Genomic DNA, 18,365 nt, shown 5'->3' on the forward strand with positions numbered 1-18,365 from the left:
GGCTCCGTGCTAAGCATAGATCCTGCTTAAGATTCTGTCCCTCTGCCCCCTCCTCTGCTTGTGCTCTTGCTCTAAAACTAAAAACAAACAAACAAACAAACAAAAAACCCCAAAAAACCTACAGTGATTTGACTGTATATTGCTAATGAAATATACCCTCTGGACAAAAAAAATTGTAAAAATTCAGTTGTGTCTTATGGCCACAGCTGGGTCATATAGTAGCACAAAGCTGCAAGGGAATATGTGAAAGCACTTGACATTTCACTCTCTGTAGTGTGAGGCATCAAGGGAGAATGGGGCTGGGAATGGCTTTGGGACAGCCAATCGACACTGCCAGCTCAGGATCTACTGGGCCACCCTCCTCCCTATTTCCACCCCTCTTGGATTGGGGTAGACAAAGTCTTTCCCACCAGCAGATAAAATGGTAGTGGCAGCAATGCTTCTGCTTCAAGTGTTCTGCCAACTTACTGAGGCTAGGGTTGCTGCCATGACCGAGTTGGGCAGCAAATCTGTAACCATGTCTTTTCTGACCAATGCAGGAAGAATTCCAAGTTTGTTATCAGCGGTTACTAATCTCTCATCTCCAGGCTAACGGTTGGAACACTGCCTCCATCACTTATTTTTATGCTGAAGAAAATGGTAACCCTGCTTAGAGACTCTTGCATTTTGTAACAAGACTTGTGATTTTGAAAGTAATGGAAGAGTAATGGAAGCCTCAATTCGGGAAAGTTGCGTGGTGTGTAAATTCAGTCATCATTATGCAAATGTATATTCACATAATAAATCCAGATATGGCTGACTATATTTTAGAAATATTATAGGCCAATTATTTTGACATCCTGCAGGAGGTAGATAAATTGTGAAATATATGTTATAGTATACACAGTAGCTTATTAACAAGATGTCTTTTGCGGGAAAATATTTTAGCAGAGAAACCATCCATTAGCACATTTCCAACTCTGTTCTCCTCCTTTGACTTCACAGACACATTTAGTAGCATGAAAAAAAGGAGGAAGCCTTGTGTGTTTGGTAGAGGCTTTTGGTAGTTTTATAAACCTTGTCTCATTTTATACTTATAATAATTAGTGAAATATTTGGGTTTTTTTTAAGTTTATTTATTTATTTTGAGGGAGAGAGAGCAGGGGAGGGGTGGAGAGAGGGAGAGAGGGAGAGAGAGAGAGAGGGAGAGTGAGAATCCCAAGCAGGCTCAGTACTGTTAGCACAGAGCCCGACACAGGGCTCTATCCGATGAATGTGAGATCATGACCTGAGCTGAAGTCAAGAGTTGGACGCTTAACTGACTGAGCGACCCAGGTGCCCCAATGAGTGAAATATTTGAACCATAGCTCCTGTTCCCATTTTATAGATTAGCAAACTGATTAATGATTTATTTAAGGTCAACTGGGAGGCAAATTCAGATCACAGCCCTTTATCTGCTCAGTGTCTTTTGCACTGTGACATTTCTATCCTGCTTTCACTCCTCACTTTTCAGATTGAGAGAGTTTGGTGTAGTCTGGCACCCTCAGATGGAGAGTGACTGGACACACATGAGGGTCCTAGCATTATTGGTGCCATATCAACAGAGGGTAACGCTAAAGAGTTTGCCTTTTTAGCTAATGCCTGTGTGCAAAAGTGTTCAGTAGACAAAACCCGAACCTTCCAAGACCTCTGCTATCGTTTGCATTGTTCACCAGGTAGCACTGGGGACGGTGTTTCTATATTCAGAAATGCACATTAATGGCAAAGTGTCAGGGCCTCAAGGTAGAGAGAGTGTCAGGAGACTACTGATTTCTTGGGTGACATAGTACAAATTACTTCACCCTTCTGGACCTCAGAGTGTATTATTTCTCAGGCTCCTACATAGTTCTAATATTTCATAATTCCTTGCTTGGAGTTGCAGTGAAGAGAGGGAACGTTCTAACCCAGGGGAATGGTAAGAGGTCAACTGTTTATGCCATAGATTTCTGTCTGGACACATGGGCCTCACCTGCAGAGTTTAAAGTCTGACAAGAGAATTCTCAATTCCCACGAACAATTGCGGGGTGCAGGAAAGTTGAATTAGTAAAGATAATAGCGTTACTAGGAATTTTAAATGATGCACTTAGTGCTGTCTCTGTCGGCCTCACAGAAGCTTCATGGTTGGTTTTGTAAGAGCAGAGAATGACATGGTTAAATTTGCTACTTAAGGACAAAGCTTTTAAGATTTTAAAGGTTATTTGCAATGGAGATTTAAAATAAACAAATAAATATACACACACAGAGCAAAAATCTTAAGTATACAACATAATGAATCTTTACCTATGTATCCACTTTTGTTACCATTACCCAGGTCATTCCCAGCACCTCAGAAGCATACCTCCCATTCACCACCTTCCCCCTGGGGTTACCACTCTTCCATCCTCTATCACCATAGATGAGTCCTGCCTATTTCTGAACTTCATGTAAATAGAATCGTATAGTAGATACGCTTGTACCTGGCTTGTTTCACTCAATGTTATGAGTGAGGTTCATCCATGCTGTTGTATCAGAGGTTTGCTCTTTTCCGTTACTGTGTCCTGTTCTGTGGCATGCAGCTACTACGTTTTATTTGGCCATTCTACCGTACATTTAGGTTGTTTCCAATTTTTGTATTACTCTAAATGAAGTTGGTATGCACATTCTTGTGCATGTCTTGACTCACGTGAGCACTCATTTCAGTTAAGTGTATACCTAGGAGTGAATTTTCTGGGTCAGAGGGCAGATGTATATTTACTCTGTAAGAAACTGCCAAACAGTACTGCAGAATGGTTGTACCCCACCAGTTGGCTCAGAATCTCTGAGAGTGGGGCCCTACCTGAATGATAGGGATCATTCAGAATCTCACTTGGTGGTTCTGACACACAGTAGAAATGACAGCCTCTGTGGTCCAGCCTTAATTCCCAGGCCTGTATCTCTGTTATCATCTCAGCTCCAAAGGAACAATTCATTTATTGTCCAAAAGCAAGGACATTATTCCTTGTCCACAGATCTGAGAAGGAGCTGAGATTCATCTTTTGGGGTTTGCCTCTTACCTCTTGATTGCTTTTGTTATACTTCGTGGGGATCAAATTAATCATCTTTCTCCTCCCCAGACCCTTGAACACAGGAATGGAAGGCTTTGTCCTATGCAAATGGGATTTTATGCATTAGGAAATATGAAGTGTGAAGATGAGGCAAAGAGCTCTTTCAGGGCTCTTGACAGCATCTGACCACATGGGTAACCACAATCTTCTCACACTGTAGAAATTCACCTCCTTTTAGCATTTCTCTACCCAATTAGGCTGAGGGACTGTCGTTATTTTCTCGGTCTGTCAGTGCTTTGAATTGACTTCGCTCAAAAATTTTACAAGCAACATGGCCCATTTAGTTATAGTTCATCTGAATTAATAAGAACAGCTAATGTTTAGTTGTTATTATGGACAAGGCACCCTGCTATGTCCATGTATTCTCTTGTAACAAGCCAACAAGCTTCAGGAGCTACTGTGAAGCCCATTTTACAGATGAGGAAACTGAGGTTGGAGAGCTCAAGTAACTTCCCCAAGTTCATGTGCTGATATATTATGGAGCTGGGATTCAAGCCCTTGTATTCTGGCTTCAGAGATGGAATTCTTAGCCACTAATTATACCACCTCTACTTAACCAATCTGAGCTTTTGAGAGCTATTTATGGCCTGGAATATGAAAAACAAGAGCTTTTCCTACTTCTCTGAGTTACAGGTCTCCTGGAAAGAAAATGCCAAATAATGGTGGTCTCTTGAATAATGGCATAGGGTGGAATGACTGAAGGGCCAAAGTTGGCCTTTATATCTCCTTAAAAGAGTTGCTAGTCCGCCGGATGATTTTTTCAGGAGAGGAGCAGAAAGCGAAAGGGAACAGAAAAAGCAATAGGAAACTTATACAGCTTGCCTTCTTGTTCTTTATTCTATGTAGATGATCTTACCCACAACTGGAACTAAAACTCTAAATGGGCATGAATCCAGGATTTTTATCCAGAATAATTCTAAGCCACTCCAACTCCTTATTTGATTCCTTTACTTGGATGTCTTATGGGAACCTCAAATGTAACATTGTTCAAAAATGGAATTTTTTCCTTCCTCTGCCCCCCCTCGCCCCCCGCAATCTGTTCCTCTTAGCATTCTTTACTCGGTAAATGTCACGTCCCCCACCATTACTTATGTCCCAAACCGGAGTAGCCTTGCCATTCCCCTTTGTCTTCTTCCACCTTATGCCATCACTATGTCCTGTTGATTCTGGCTCCAAAATATATCCCACCTGCCTGTGTTTGAGTCCTGACTGTCCCATTGGAGACAAGTCTCTTAAGCTCTCTGTCCTCAGTTTTCTCTTCTGTAACATGGTGCTAATAGTTGTAAGGCAAGCTAGCAACTATGATTATTATTCTCGAGACTACACCCTAGTTTAAGTCACAACTCTTTCTTCCCTGGATTTCTGTAAGCACCTTCTAACTGGTCTCACAACCATTGGTGTCCTTTGGACCCATTGTCTAATGCAGTGGTTCTCAACTGTAGCAGTTTTGCCCCCCAGGGACACTTAGACATGTTGGAGACATTTTTGTTTGTTACAGTAGGGGAGGGGGTTGCTATACCCCCTGGCATCTAGTGGGTAGAGGCCAGGAATATTGCTAAACGTCCTACAGTGCACAGGACAGCACCCACAACAAAGAATTGTCTGGACCTATGTGGAGAAACCCTGTTCTAAAGTGATGTTTGTGAAACACAAATCAAGTCAGGTCGTGCCCCTGCTTCTGTCTATCCAATAACTCCCCACAGCTCTTGGACAAAGCCCATTCACTTGGCTGTGCCCCCAGGTCCTGTGGTCTGGCTTTAGCCTACTACCCCAGACTCATCTCCCACCACTCTTACCCATTTACCCTCATCCAGCCACCTCGGTGTTCCTCTAGTTCCCAAGTAGACTGAGTGCCTTACTGCCTTAAAGTCCTCAAATAGGCTCTTCCTGCTGCCAGGGCCACTGTTTGCTGTCTGTGTGGATCCCCACCCTGCCCTTTTCTGACTTTCCTGAGAATTGGTGGAAGATAGCCCTTGAGATGGAACAATCAATTGCACTTGCTACCAGGTAGTGACCAGCATCCTCTATTAGTTCCTCTATCCCTGCCTTAAGCATCATAGTGTACATTTAGTCGCACTACTCTTCTGTGGCCTTTAATCTGAAGTGATTACGGAAGGGTCCTGTAAGGATAGGAAGGTGAGGCAGAGGGCTACACTTCCCTGAAAGGCCTGCCTGGAGATGGTAAACAGGAAACCTGATGGAGAAATCAATTCTTCAGACTAGTCTCTGAGGATTATGAAGAACATTAAATTAGTTGCCAATATTTAAAGATCCAGAAAATTACCATGGACGTCGGAATTCAATTTATCTCTTTCATAGGAAAATCTGGGAGTACGTGGTTACTGCCTCATGAGGTAATACTCACCAAGTTCTGATTCTGGTTTCCCTTTAAATGCGGCTTCCACAGCCCCCACCTGGCTTCCTTTATGCAGGTACCTTACCTGCCCACCCTTAGCTAGCCATCCTGTGTCTGAACCCCTGTGTCAGTCTAGAGCCCTCTAGTGCTAGAGGATTTTGTCTGTCTGGGGCTGCCAACCCATGCCACTGAGCCCTTGCTACCTACACTTAGGAGGAATGTAAACAGACCAGAGCCCGAGCTCACATCTTCTGCTTTTTGGAGTGTTCTGTGTCTCCCTCCTGGCTGGGGTTAATTTCCTGGGCCCCATTAGGAAGACACTCTGCTTTCGTTTCTGTTTGAAGTCAATGTGAGAGTAACTTGGCTGGAAAGCACGTTCATTCTGCCACCTCAGCTTGGATGTGTGTATCTGTACAGGGGAGCTTGGTCACTCATTGTCAGAGGTGCCTGGGTCTCGTGAAGACATTATGTTGTGATAGCAAATTACAGTGTCATAGTCAGTTTGGACAGCTATAATAGAATACCATGGACTCGGTGGCTTAGGCAAAAACATTGATTTCTCACATTTCTGGATGTGGAAGTGCGAGATCAGCATGCCAGCATGGTCCAGTTCTTCGTGAGGACGCTCTTCCTGGTTTATAGATAGCTGCCTTCTTGCTGTGTGCTCACATGGTGGAGAGAGAGAGAGAGAGAGAGAGAGAGAGAGAGAGAGAGAGAGCGCGCAAGCACGTGCTCGCTTTGGTCTCTTCATCTCCTCATAAAGGCATCAGTCTCAGCATGGAGGCTTCACCCTCATGACATCATCTAGACCTAATTTCTTTCCAAAGGTCCTACCTCCAAATACTATCACATTGGAGGTTAGGGTTTCAACATATGAATTTCGGGGATACACATTCAGTCTATAGCACACAGCATTAATATTTCTAGCAAATATTAGTGGTTACCAGCTATGCATCCCTAAATTGATTCCAAGCAGGTAGAAGACGAACCTATGTGTCCTGGATCACCTCAAATCCACCTCCTGCTCTGGGAGATTAATGTGGCTGAAACCCTATAGCTGCACACTTGAGCAAATGTGGGGCTCTTCCCACTGTGTTCTCAGTTCCACGCTGGACTTCCACAGAATCCCATGGCTGAATTCATGTTGGTCATCTTGATCCTGCCCTGAGCTTACCAGAGTTCAAGGCTCCTCTGCCAGTTTTTTTTTTAAGTTTACTTATTTATTTTTGAGAGGGAGAGAGAGAGAGAGAGGCAGAGAGGGAGGAGAGAGAGAATCCCAAGCATGTTCTATGCAGAAAGCATGGAGCCCAACGAGGGGCTTGATCTCATGAAATGTGAGATCATGACCTGAGCCAAAATCAAAAGTCAGACACTTAACCAACTGAGCCACCCATGTGCCCCTGTTTTGTTTTGTTTTGTTTTGTTTTGAAGTCCATTATGGGCTGGTTAGCCTATAGATTTAATCCAGCTTTGGGGCTCTCCTAGAGGAAGATTTTCAACTGCTTCCTGAACTTCCCATTATCTTGGCAGCTATTAGCTGACTTTCTCTCCCTCCACCCACCACCCTTGCTTACTCTCTGCTCATATTTCTCCCTCTACCTTCCAAGTTCTCCAACAAGGAGCAGGCTTTCTGAGTCTTCCCGCTGTTTGTAGTTTCCCTAGGAATTCCTGTGAATAAAATTTTCTTCATCTCATCCATTGTTCTGAAAGACAAATAGTGTGGAAGGTGACATTACTTTTCAGCACATATATCAAGTCTTTCTGAAAATCACTGACTTGCATCAAACTACAGATTTCATCAGTTCCAAAGCATACATTTTCCTCCCACATTTTAACATCTGTGAAACTGAGATGTGTATTATGTCTGCTAGTGGGTCATGATTTAATTGTCAGTGTGGTTTTCTTTCTTAGTGGTATAATAATTGTGTGTCTTAGAGTTAATGACATCTTAGATTTGCTAACATGAGCATCTTGCTTACAAAATGTTTTCTTGAGACAGAGACAAGAGGGCAGATGCCTGAAGGCTGTGTAGGGATGAACTGTGGGAAAGGGCTAGGGGTGCAGAGAGAGGCAATAATATTCTCAAGGCACCTGGTGGGGGGAAGAGAATGGCCTGTCCAACAAACCAAAAGTGTTTAGGGAGGCAGGCGTGTAGAGAGCAGAGAAGATAATGAGCCACTTTAAATGGATGTGAGGATTGCACAGGAATATTTATGGAAAGTGCTTAGGACTTATAGGCACTGTATAAATGGTACTTTGCTTTGGTTTGTTTTCTGGACAAATGAATGAGGAAATTTATGATATTTTATCAGTTCTCTGGCATTCTTCCCCCCCCACACACATTTTACACCTCCAAAATTTGGATGCATTTTACAAGTAGAGTGTTTCATTATTTAATTGGCAGCGTTTCCCTCCATAAACGGTATCTTATAGTTGATGAAGCATGGTATATAAAATCAATTGCTAAAACTGACACACTGTCCCTTTGTTCCTAAGTTCTTAACCTGAATTCCTGATCTCCTACAAATTCTGATCTGTATACTTGAAACTTTTTGAACTGCTTTTCCTAATCCAGGCTTAGGTTGTGGGTCTCATGGCCTAATCCCTTTGTGACTCAACCCTTGGTGTCTATGAGATCCTATGGGGCTGACCTGAATGTCAGTTTGGGCTTCTCTACACCTGTGTGAAAAGGAACAGATGAGCATTTGAAGGGATGACAGTTCATACAAGTATTCATGTATAGTTTCTTCTTCAAATTCCAGGCTTTAAAAATTCATCCATTCAACCAGTATTTATTTTAATATCTATTATCTGCTAGGCCAGAGTTTGGCAATCTATGGTCTACAAGCCAAATCGGGACCAATGCCTGTTTTTGTAAATACAATTTTATTGGAACACAGTCATGCCCATTTATTTACAAATGGTCTATAGCTACTTTTGAGCTACAAACAGTAGAGTTGAGTAGTTGCAACAGATGGTATGGCTTGCAAAGCCAAAAATATTTACTATCCTGGCTCTTTATAGCACCAGTCTGTCCTCCTGGGGGATCAAGAAGGGTCCTATCTTAAATGAACAGTCAGAGAAAAGACAATACCATAAGAAAAACGTTCCATTTTATATTGAAAAGCACACATCTAACCCAGGAGAGCATGGGCCTTATATGTCTTTGTCTCCAAAGAATTCCCACTGACTAAAACAGTGCATGGCACAAAGTGGGTGCTTGAGGTAGTTAAAGATGCCTTCTCTCTTTGTGGCTCCTCCCACTGAGAGGTGGAATCTATTTCTCCTCCACTTGGTTTGGGACTAGACTAGTGAATTTCTTAATTAATAGCTTATGGCAGATGTGATATTCTGGAACTCTGAGGCTAGGACATAATGCACCTTGCAGCTTACCAAGCCTCTTAGAATGCTCACCCTGAGGGACACCAGCCACCTGATAAGGATTCTGACTCCATCATGCTGGAGGAGCCAGGTACAGGCACTCTACTCAACAGTCTTAACTGAGGCTAGCCTTGCAGCCATCACCTGCAGACATGTGAAAGAACCCATCCTGGACCCTCCAGACCTCCCATCCACCAGCTGAATACCACTGAGGAATCCCAGTTGATAACATGGGAATCAGAAGAATCACTCAGCAGAGCCCTGCCCAAATCCTGGACTCATAAAATCATGAGATATAACAAAATGATGTTGTTTTCTTAAGCCACTAATTTGGGGGTACTTTGTTCCTAAGAAGTAGATAGCCAGAACAATGTTCAATAAATATTGGTGGCTTTGTTTGTTTACATAGCCGGGCAAGTGTAGAGTCAGTACCAGAACCCAAGTCTGTTGATTCACAGCATTTATGATAGTTTTATTTCTATTGATAGTTGCCTAAGCTTAGCAGGGCAATCTGATTCTTCTCACACCCCTTCCGATCTCTCCCAAAGTCTGAGTCAGTTAGAGGCCAAATTACATGTTAGGAGCTTTGTGAAAGGTGATCTCTAAAGTCTGACAAGTGTTTCTGGACCGGATGCTGGGGAGCATGATGGCACTAGAGTGTGCTTCACAACATACAGGGGCCTAGGGTGCACCTTCAAGTTTTGAGGAGCCCCTCAGAAGGTTTTAGTAGTTCTGCAGAATCTCAGATATAGTACATTTATAGAGGAGTCCAGGAACAATAATGAAATTCAGTTTCTCCAGAAAGACTGCTTGGGTTTCAACTCAGATCTCATGCTTACTAGTTAGGAGGCCTTGGATGAGGTATTGAATTGTTTTACCTCACCTCATTTGCAAAATGGTGATAATATCGACACACGGGTTGTCATGAAGATTGAATGAATTAATCCATGCAAAGCAAGTAGAAGATTTGTAGCACTTAGTAAACACTCCTATAAAGAGAGTCATTCTTAGTAGTAGTACTAAAGATCCAACTTTCATTAAATCTCAACTTTCATCTAGAAATTAAAAAAAATTTTTTTTAACGTTTATTTATTATTGAGAGACAGAGAGAGACAGAGCATGAGCATGGAGGGGCAGGCAGAGAGAGGAGGAGACACAGAATCCGAAACAGGCTCCAGGCTCTGAGCTGTCAGCACAGAGCCGATGCGGGGCTGGAACCCACAAACCATGAGATCATGACCTGAGCCGAAGTCAGATGCTTAACCGACTGAGCCACCCAGGAGTCCCTAGAAATTTTTTTTTTTTTTAAACACAGGACATATCCAGTTGTCCTGTAGGGACTAATATATTGGCATATGTTTTTATTCATGGATTTGTTGGAATGATTCATGTGTAGTCACCTACCTTTGGTGTGTTGTTCCACTGCACATTTATCATTTATGTTCTTGACACACTGAATATCTATACTCTATTACTTCATTAAAGGCATTGGAATCTGTACCACAAAAAAATTTTTTTAACTACATCTTTGGCTTTCCAGTTTACTCAGCTGTTAGGCATACTTTGCAAACTCTGAAGGGCAGACACATCTCATCCATCCCCAAGTTTTCTGGATCTTCCTGTTTTGTACCCTAAGTGGCTCAGTGGAAAAGGGAGATGTTCTTTCTTTTTTAAATTATTTTTAACATTTATTCATTTTTTTAGTGTTTTTATTTATTTTTGAGAGAGAGAAAGAGTGTGAATTGGGGAGGGAAGGAGAGAGAGGGAGACACAGAATCCAAAGCGGGCTCCAGGCTCTGAGCTATTAGCACAGAGCCCAAGGCCAGGCTTGAACCCAACAAACCGTGAGATCATGACCTGAGCTGAAGTCAGATGCTTAACCAACTGAGCCACCCAGGTGCTTCAAGGGAGACGTTCTGTCTTTACTGAACCACACTGTGGGATGGAGCTAGACATAGTGGTTGGGGTTGGTTTAAGGGAAACTTAGGTCCCAATAGTTCATTGTTGCTTTTGTTTCCCCTGCCTCTGGAGACGTGTTGAATAAGAAGTTGCCGTGGCCAGGGTCAAAGAGGCTTTTGCCTGCTTTCTCCTTGAGGATTTTGATGGCTTCCTGTCTTATGTTTAGGTCTTTCATCCGTTTTGAGTTTATTTTTGTGTATGGTGTAAGAAAGTGGTCCAGGTTCATTCTTCTGCATGTCGCTGTCCAGTTTTCCCAGCACCACTTGCTGAAGAGACTGTCTTTATTCCATTGGATATTCTTTCCTGCTTTGTCAAAGATTAGTTGCCATATGTTTGTGGATCCATTTCTGGGTTCTCTATTCTGTTCCATTGGTCTGAGTGTCTGTTTTTGTGCCAGTACCATACTGTTTTGATGATTACAGCTTGGTAATACATCTTGAAGTCCGGGATTGTGATGCCTCCTGCTTTGGTTTTCTTTTTCAAGGTAGCTTTGGCTGTTCGGGGTCTTTTCTGGTTCCATACAGATTTTAACATTGTTTATTCTAGCTCTGTGAAGAATGCTGGTGTTATTTTGATAAGGATTGCATTGAATATGTAGATTGCTTTGGGTAGTATTGACATTTTAACAATATTTGTTCTTCCAATCCGTGAGCACGGAATATTTTTCTATTTTTTGGTATCATCTTCAATTTCTTTCATAAGCCTTCTATAGTTTTCAGTGTACAGATTTTTTTACCTCTTTGGTTAGGTTTATGCACAGCAAAGAAAACAATCAACAAAACTAAAAGGCAACCAATGAAATGGGAGAAGATATTTGCAAATGACATATCAGATAAAGGGTTGGTATCCAAAATCTATAATAAACTTCTCAAATTCAACACCCAAAAAATAAATAATCCAGCAAAGAAATGGGCAAAAGACATGAATAGACACTTTTCCAAAGAAGACATCCAGATGGCTAACAGATACATGAAAAAATGCTCAACATCACTCATCATCAGGGAAATACAAATCAAAACCACAATGAGACACCACCTCACACCAGTCAGAGTGACTAAAATGAACAACTCAGGAAGCAACAGATGTTGGCGAAGATGTGGAGAAAGAAGATCTCTTTTGCACTGCTGGTGGGAATGCAAACTGGTGCAGCCACTCTGGAAAACATTATGGAGCTTCCTCAAAAAGTTAAAAATAGAATTATTCTACAACCCAGCAATTGCACTACTAGGTACTTATCCAAAGGATACAAAAATGCTGAGTCAAAGGGGCACATGCACTCCAATGTTTGTTTGTTTGTTTGTTCGTTTGTTTGTTTATATTTATTATTATTTTTTAATATGAAATTTATTGTCAAATTGGTTTCCATACAACACCCAGCTCATCCCAACAGGTGCCCTCCTCAATGCCCATCACCCATTCTCCCCTCCCTCCCACCCCCCGTCAACCCTCAGTTTATACTCAGTTTTTAAGAGTCTCTTATGCTTTGGCTCCCTCTGTCTCTAACTTTTTTTTTTCCTTCCCCTCCCCCATGGTCTTCTGTTAAGTTTCTCAGGATCCACATAAGAGTGAAAACATATGGTATCTGTCTTTCTCTGTATGACTTATTTCACTTAGCATAACACTCTCCAGTTCTATCCACGTTGCTACAAAAGGCCATATTTCATTCTTTCTCATTGCCACATAGTATTCCATTGTGTATATAAACCACAATTTCTTTATCCATTCATCAGTTGATGGACATTTAGGCTCTTTCCATAATTTGGCTATTGTTGAAAGCGCTGCTCTAAACATTGGGGTACAAGTGCCCCTTGCATGAGCACTCCTGTATCCCTTGGGTAAATTCCTAGCAGTGCTATTGCTGGGTCATAGGGTAGATCTATTTTTAATTTTTTGAGGAACCTCCACACTGTTTTCCAGAGTGGCTGCACCAGTTTGCATTCCCACCAACAGTGCAAGAGGGTTCCCGTTTCTCCACATCCTCTCCAGCATCTGTAGTTTCCTGATTTGTTCATTTTAGCCACTCTGACTGGTGTGAGGTGATATCTCAGTGTGGTTTTCATTTTTATTTCCCTGATGATGCACTCCAGTGTTTATAGCACTGCTATCGACAATAGCCAAAGTATGGAAAGAGCCCAAATGTCCACTGACAGATCAATGGATCAAGAAGATGTGGTATATATATACAATGGAGCATTACTCGGCAATCAAAAAGAATGAAATCTTGCCATTTGCAGCTATGTGGATGGAACTAGAGGGTATTACGCTAAGTGAAATTAGTCAGTCAGAGAAAGACAAATATCATATGACTTCACTCATATGTGGAATTTAAGATACAAAACAGATGAACATAAGAGAAGGGAAGCAAAAATAATATAAAAACAGAGAGGGGGATAAAACATAAGAGACTCTTAAATATAGAGAACAAACTGAGGGTTGCTAGAGGGGTATGGGCGGGGGAATGGGCTAAATGGGCAAGGGGAATTAAGGAGGACACATGTTGGGATGAGCACTGGGTGTTATATGTATAGGATGAATCACTGGATTCTACTCCTGAAATCATTATTGCACTGTATATGCTAACTAACTTGGATGTAAATTAAAAAATAAAAAAATTAAAAAAAAATATATATATATATTACAAAAAAAGAAAGTTAAAAAAATAAAGGGAAACTTAGGAGCTCTGGTTGCGGTTGAAAAGCTATATTAGAGCAAGAAGGTATAGTAAGAGATGGTTCTATATGCTGTTTCTTATTCTCAGGCTTCTCATGGGAGATGGCAAGGAATCAAAACTTGTTGAAAGGCTAAAGTAGATACTGGAAAAGGTTTAAAGCCAGAAATCTCTGGTGCTAAGGTCTGCAAATGTTTGAAGGAATATAAGCAGTCATGAAAGTCTATTCTGGGAACCTATGAGTTGTTAGCTTAGCAGGCTGGGCACTGGTAAAATAAGGTCAGGGTCTTAGATGTCATTCCTAGGAAGATAAATGAGCTTTACTCTGGTCCCTGAATTCTGTATTTCTATGAAGCCTGGCCAGGCTTGGTTATTTAACATAGGCTAGTTATTTTGTCCCCCCTCACTGAGATCCTGAACACAACAGGGAGTGGGCAGTACGTGAATTAGATGGATCCATCTTCCCTGGTTGGTTAACAACGCATGGTTTAAAAAATGTAGCTGTGAGTGGCACCTGGGTGGCTCAGTTGGTTAAGCGCCCGACTTCGGCTAGGGTCATGATCTAATGGTTTGTGAGTTTGAGCCCGGCGTCGGGCTCTGTGCTGACAGCTCAGAGCCTGGAGCCTGTTTCGGATTCTGTGCCTCCCTCTCTCTCTGCCCCTCCCCTGCTCATACTCCGTCTGTCTGTCTGTCTCTCTCTGTCTGTCTCTCGCTCTCTCAAAAATAAACATTTTTTAAAAAAAATGTAGCTGTGAGAGCAGAGGGGCACCTGGGTGGCTTAGTCGGTTAAGTATCTGACTATTGATTTCTACTCGGGTCATGATCTCACAGTTTGGTTCGTGAGATTGAGCCCGCTTGGGATTCTCTCTCTCTTTCTGTCTCTGCCCCTTCCCCAGCTTGCGTGTGCACTCTCTCTCTCAAAATAAATAAATAAACATTAAAAACAAGTAGCCACGAGGGAAGAAGGATTATTTTGACCAGGTCGTGGGAGGGGAGTTAAAGTAGACCAAATATTAGACCTGGGAAACAGCTGAATTGCTTCTCTCAAAGGATGGCTCTTTGCAATGGACATGGAGGGGAGGGGGCAGGCTATGGGTTTAGGGTGACATGTGGGCATGGATGGAGCTTTTCTTTCTACCCTAACTATAAAATTCAATTGTGTGTTATTCGAGCAGGCAGCAGAAGGCCTCCAAGCACTAGACTTTCTAACTCTCTCCAGTGAAATTTGGATTGTTGAGTGGATCACATGCTTTGAGACTCTAAGTGGTAGGAGTGGGGGTGGGGAAGAGGAAGGGACAGGAAATTCCATTTCTTTCATAGTGAGCTAACTTGAGGATGCTTCTCAGGGCCAGCTTATCAGCAACCACTCTAAATTGACCATGATTTTATCCTTGCCTCTCCTTGTAAAGATTTCTTTTTCAGAATTTTCAGCCAACAGCTTCCAAACTGTCATTTACAATTTACGGAAGGACAGAAAGTAGAATAGTTGTCAGCAAGCAGCATAATTATGTGCCAGGAAATGACATGGCAAATACTCTAGCCTGGCAAGTGCTAGGCGGCTCTTTCCCTATCTTCTAGCTTCAGGCAGGAGCAGAACTATCATATCTGCTCATCTGTTTGTGACTTACTTTACACTTGGAGTGCAGATTACTAAGGAGTATTTGGTCTGGAGATGAGGCAGAAATTTATTTTTTTACAAAGCAAAGCAGTGGGGATACAGGAACTTGGAAAGTGTGATCTGATGTTATGTTATGAAATTCTATTGTGTAATCCAGTGGTTCTTAAAGTGTAACTCCTGATGGAGCAGCTGTGTCATGTGGGCACTTGTTAGAAATGCAATTTCTTATGAGCCATCCAAGGCCTACTTAATTAGAAACCCTGGGGCAGGAGTCCAGCAGTCTGAATTTTAGTAAGTCTTTCAGTTGATTCTGATGTCTGCTCTAGTTTGAAAATCACTAGTATGTAATAGACATCAAGTAAATCCTGCCTTGTTTTACTTGTTTATCAGTTACAAATAAAATTAGCTGCAAAAAAAAAAAAAAAAAAGCCCCCAAATCTGGAAAACCTAGCAAATAGTGTGGCTGTGTAAGTAAGAAGAATTTTTATTATTCTCACAAAACAAAGGAGACACAAAACAAGGGAGACAGTCCAGTTTTGTCTCACAAAACAAGGGAGACAGTCCAGGTTGTTTTCCAGGGCTCAAGGATGCTGTGTCTAAGGATCCAGGCTCTTTGTAGCTTCCTATTCTGCCATACTTAGCAAGTGACTTTTCTCACCAGAGTGGCAAGATGGCTGTGATGTGTCCAGGCATTACTTCTATGTTCCAGGCAGGGAGAAGAAGGAAGGACAAAGGGCTTCCCCTATTTTTATTCGGGTAAAATAACTCTGCTCAGGGATTTCTGCCTTATCTCATGGCGAGAACCACGTTATATGGCCAACTTGAACAATAATGGAAGTTAATCAACTTTAGCTTTTTTAGTTTTTATGATAGAGAAAGTCAAGGGAAAAGGGGTAAAGGTGAGAGTAGTTTTGGGGAGGCCAATCCATACTATCTCCTTCAACTTGGAATTTGTAGCTAATTCTGTTGCTTTTTGTTGTTGAAATTCTTGGGATAGGTCATTATGGAGAAAGTCATCTTAATGTTTAATAGGGAAATAGGATCAACAAATTATCTATTTGCACTTTAATTCTGAAAATCCAATTCATTAAGGAAAGCTCAGGTTTTATGTCTAAGAAGTTATGTTACATTAGGTTAAGGGTTTGGCTGAGCTTGCCTTCTTGAGATTTAATGGAAGGTCTGTAAAATAAGGCAAAATAAGAAATAATGTGAACTACTGCACAACTACACATATTGGGACTAATTATAGTTGAGAGTCTGAAAATTAGAGTATTTTAAAATACTCATCTATTATTTCTTTAAAATATAAATAATAATTAGAATTACATTCCAGGGTGGTTACATACAATTTCTTCTTATTATAATGCATAGACAATGATGATTATTGACTTACTTACAGTAAGAATTGTTTCCAAATTAGTATAGCAGTGTAAAAGCTCTTTATTAGTTTCTGTAATCCTATAAATTTCTCAACAAAGCCATTCTTCTTGTATTTTAAATGGTAAATTTGCACAGACTTTGTTCAAAATATTACCAGTTTTGATTTAATGCAATGTGAATATATGAGCTACTGTTGGACTCATTGCGGTTGCAATGGTAATTATCTAGCTGACAGCTAGAAGCTGAGGACCAGAGAAGATCAATGATATGGGGTACAAGAACTTATCCATGTCAGAATTAGGGTCAAAACAGAGATGGCCGGACACTAAGTCCTTTGTTCTTTTTATACTCTTTTCCTCTAGCTTCCAAAGTTCTAATTTTTAGTCTTCAACAAAATATCTGTAATTAAGACAGCCTCTTAGCACTCTCTTCCTTAATCCCCATCCTGTAGGTCAGGGGTTGGCAAACTAGAGACAGTGGGCCAAATCTGGCCCATCACCTGATTTGATGGAGCTCATGAGCTAAGAATGGTTTTTACATTTTGAAATGTTTGAAAAAAATTTGTATGACGTGTGAAAATTATATGAAATTCAAATTTTAGTGCCCATAAATAAAGTTTTATTAGAATATAACCATGCCCATGTGTTGAACATGTCTATGGCTGCTTTCATGCTGCAACAGCAGAGTTGAGTAGTTGCAACAAAGACTGTATGGCCAGCAGTGCCTGAAATATTTACTATCTGGTCCTTTACGGGAAAAGTTTGTGGACCCCTGCTCTAGGGCAGTCCTAATCAAGGGGCCTTTTGGACACTGAGAGAAAGGGAAGCCCTCTGGTCTGAAGAGCTTAGACGCCTCTGATCAGTCTTTCTTACTTTTCTGACATTTTTCATAGTTCTCTTTCTGCAACGTGAGTCTTGCTTGGACATAAACGGTGATAGTTTGTAGCTATGCTATCAAATATGGTAGATACTAGGCACATGTGGTTACTGAGCACTTGAAATGTGGCTTGTGTACATTGAGATGTGTTCTAAGTGTAAAATATATACTAGATTTTAAAGAATCAGTACAAAAAAAGAATGTAAAATCTCTCAATATTTTATATTGGTTACATGTTGAAATGATAATACTTAGGATGTATTAGATTAAATTAAATATATTATACAAATTAATTTCACATGCTTTTTCTTACTTTTTAATGTAGCTATTAGAAAAATTAAAATTACACATATAGTTCACGTTATATTCCTTTTGAACAATGCTGGTTTGAAACCTTTCACTTCTTCCCACCCTCACTCCACCCCTCGGAAATAGAATTTTTCTTTTTTGGGGGTCAAATTTGCTTTTGATTTTTTTTCCAGCTTTATTGAGATACAGTTGACAAATAACATTGTGGAAGTTTAAAGTATACAAGGTGATTATTTGATATGTAGGCTGTGTAAAATGCAGTTAGTTAACACATCCATCACTTCACATAGTTAACATTTTTGTGTGTGAGAACATTTAAGATCTACTCTCTTAGCAAATTTCAAGTATACAATAAAGTGTTGTTAATTATGGTCACCATTGCTGTGTAGTCTCCAGAACTTATTCATCTTATTACTGAACCAATTTTCCATTAGCAAACCTCTGTCAAGTCACTAGAAAAACCGTAACAGGTGCTTTATCAGAGTTCACCACCTTCTTGTTTCTCCATGGGTCATTAGTGACACTTTGGGCAGAAAGTTGTCTTCTTAACCAGGCAAGTAGACAGAACAATTTAATGGTGGACAAGTATTTCCAAATTTGTTGAGTTACCAGTAAAATTGATTATTTACTGCTGTAGTTTGAAAAGTGTTATTTTTCTAAAGGGTGAAAAATGCTAAACAAAACCATTTTCCAAATTACATCACTTAAAAATATCAA

Source organism: Lynx canadensis, chromosome X (genome assembly GCF_007474595.2).
Source record: "Lynx canadensis isolate LIC74 chromosome X, mLynCan4.pri.v2, whole genome shotgun sequence".
NCBI classification, from domain to species: Eukaryota; Metazoa; Chordata; class Mammalia; order Carnivora; family Felidae; genus Lynx; species Lynx canadensis.